Genomic DNA, 3,156 nt, shown 5'->3' on the forward strand with positions numbered 1-3,156 from the left:
AGTTTCTTGTAAACCCCCCCCCCCCCCCCCCCCAAACAACCCCTCCCAAAAAACAGGGTAGTTATCACATATAAATTGTTACTAAGGAGATATTTTATCTCCTTGGGTTTCAAAGCCAAACATATTCCACCTTCTCATGGTATTTTTCACATAAAAAGGAATCACTAAAAGTTATTTTTTTCTGAGGCTGGAAAGTGTTTTCTATATCAAAGTCTGACATAGCTTTTGTGAAGTGTTTTGTTATCAGGCAGCAAAATAAGTTTAGATACATTTCAGTTGTGCCAGAGGTTAGTTTCAGACATAAACCAAATTTCCAGAAACAGCACTGTTTGCATACAAGCCAAGTACTTGCAGTAGCCTAAACATGGCAAGATTTTTTCCTAGAGATTCTTAATGACAGCTGCATTAACGAAGTCATGGGTCCTGATCCTATACCAATACCATTCAGTTCTCACTGCAGAACCAGGGCCCTATACTATGACCTACAATAGGTCATTTATTGCAGAGTTTTGATACAACTTTTGAAAATAGTTTATTATAAAACATTAGTCAGATTTATTTTTTAAAGTAAGAGGATTGTTTGTTAATAATAAACCCATGCTAGGAAAGATGTAATATTTAACATCTTTCCAACATTTATAAACATTCTTCTCAGGATGAAGAATACACCACTCTTATGGTGCCAGTCTATACATTTTTGCAATCTTTTATTGACATTTAATATTTACTGCTACTCAGGGCAGTCAACACTGCAGTACTTCCAGAGGTGTTCTGCTGTAAGGAGACAGGACTATGCTGCTAATAGGTGCATTTATGCAGAAGAGTTTACTTGATCAGCAGCCAATTATAAATTCAATCAATCACTTCTAAACTATTATCCTGACACGAGGCGATTAGTTTCCTCAATGGCATCCAGAGATGAAACTGTCCTTTAAACACAGAAATTAAAAGACCAAGTTATACAAACCACTCCCCTATGGTATAAGAAAGGCAGATATTTCCTGGAAAACACACACACACACACACTTTTTTCATTACATATCCTTTCTGAAAAGCAGAAAGTGATTTTAGTCAGCAAAAGAAAGTCATCACTTTGTTACAAAACATGACATTTCCTTTGTGGGGTTTTCAAGCAGAAAACAGCATAAGAGACCTATGAAATTTAGAAAAGAAATGAAGTTTGGCTTGCAGCAGACTGGTTTCTGCTGGATCACCATCCTCATAAAAGCAACTAATGTGAAAAGCAATCCTTTAAAATAAGACCATAAAAGCCAATAAAGCAGGTAGGCCTGAACAAGAGAAAAATAAAGGCAGATGTCACCAATGGACATAGACGAACTGGGTTGTTGGAAAAAGCAATGCTGGACCTTTTACAGAACTTCCACATAATTCGAAGTTCGTAGTTTTGAAATTTCCCTCCGCTACTGATCAGAAAGTCTGAAAGCAGAAGTAGATTCCCCCCCTTCCCCATAAATGCAGATATCCTGCCAGGACAGAAGCAGCTTTCAGTAAAGGTGGTAAAACCAAACTGCTGACAAAAAAAAAAAGTCTTAAAAATCACTTTTGTGAATTAAGTTCTTCTATTTTGTCATAGCCTAAATTAGGCCAGAAAGGCATCACCTAATGAGCTCTCAAAATCCACTGCTAACAGCACCTGCAGCCATGCATCACCTTCTCATCTTCTTAATACATAAAACATGTAGCTGGATCTGCCAGCTCCTTTTATCCTCCACTAACTTGAACTCAATGGAGAAAACTATTCAGCCTGCAAATTAGTGACCAAGGCCTTGCTTTAGGAAAAAAAAGATTCATTCTGGAGAAAGCTTATACCTTGGGAAGGCAGATTCCAAATTAAATCAGTGTTAGTAATCTGAATGTGGAATTTTGCACAATTTTCACATGGGAGAACAGAACACACATGCATGCAACTTGAATCCTTAACAGGAAGCTGCCTCTACTAATCAGCACTCTGTTCCAAAGATCTACAAAGGCAAGGTAAAACAACCTTTTTGTAAAGTATTGAAGTGAGCCATTAAACCAGATAGGACCAAAGTTTCAATCCTTCTCCCCCTGGTGCACTTAATTCTTTGCCAGTTAGTGATTTGTATTACTTAGTAAGTGCCTGAGATAGCAAATCACAACACTCCTTAACAGCCTACCAAGGAAAGAATGAACTAATCATGGTAAAAGATGAATAAAGGCCGAAGAAGTGTGAATATTAATGGGCTTGTTCAAGCTTCCAAATGATTAAAAGATGGCAGGTAAAAACAAGATTAAAAAGACAGTGAAATATCCTGAGCGATATACACTTATAATGGGCACCTATACATTTTCTGCTAGTCTTTTTTTTTTTTTTTAAAGAATGTAGCACCTATGCCACCAACAGTGAAGGGAACAGCATAAACTAATTTTAAATCTGTTTCAAGTCAGCAAAATGTCATTGGCAGGTCCCCAAGCCATGTTCTTTCCCAGTAATACTGTGTCCAATAGAAAGCAGCTCAGATGTGTTTAATGCTCTGCTTTTTAGCCAGATAAACTTTTAGAAGACCACGGAAACCAAAATGGGTAAGAGTTCTCTTAGGTCTTTTGCATACTGGAAGTGGTGCGTTTGCATCAAGTCACAAGATGCTCAAATATACAACTCTCTCTAAAAAGGGAAGGGGTTGATATGAATTACTTATTTAAGGAATTGTATGAATAGCCTAAGATCCCAGTCTTCCATTCATACACAAAAGTATGCAGCATCAGCTGAAGAGAAGGGAATTCTGTTTACCCGTCTGTCACAATGGTGAACAAAACTATCACAGTCAACCATGGAGGTTAATTTTGTTATGTTGATGCTTATCCATCAGTAATCCAACCGAGATCAAAACTCATTTTAAAGAACCACAAAACAGGCAGGTACTCCTTTTGTTATCCCATCCTTGGCTCAGACCAAATGATTATTGCATTCAACAACAGCATCTACAAAAGCATCAGGAGGACATAGCAGACAGAAAGGCCAGTTTGAAATCGGAAGACTGGAAGCAGGGAAAACCTTTGTGAATTACTCCTAGAAGTGCAAAGCCAGAGTCTGAAGGTATGTGTACTGCATGTTTAATTCATTAAAACATGACAGTGATGGAAGAAAGTAATCACAGAAGAGATAGGACAGAC

This window comes from Alligator sinensis, unplaced genomic scaffold (assembly GCF_000455745.1).
Source record: "Alligator sinensis unplaced genomic scaffold, ASM45574v1 scaffold570_1, whole genome shotgun sequence".
NCBI lineage: Eukaryota > Metazoa > Chordata > Crocodylia > Alligatoridae > Alligator > Alligator sinensis.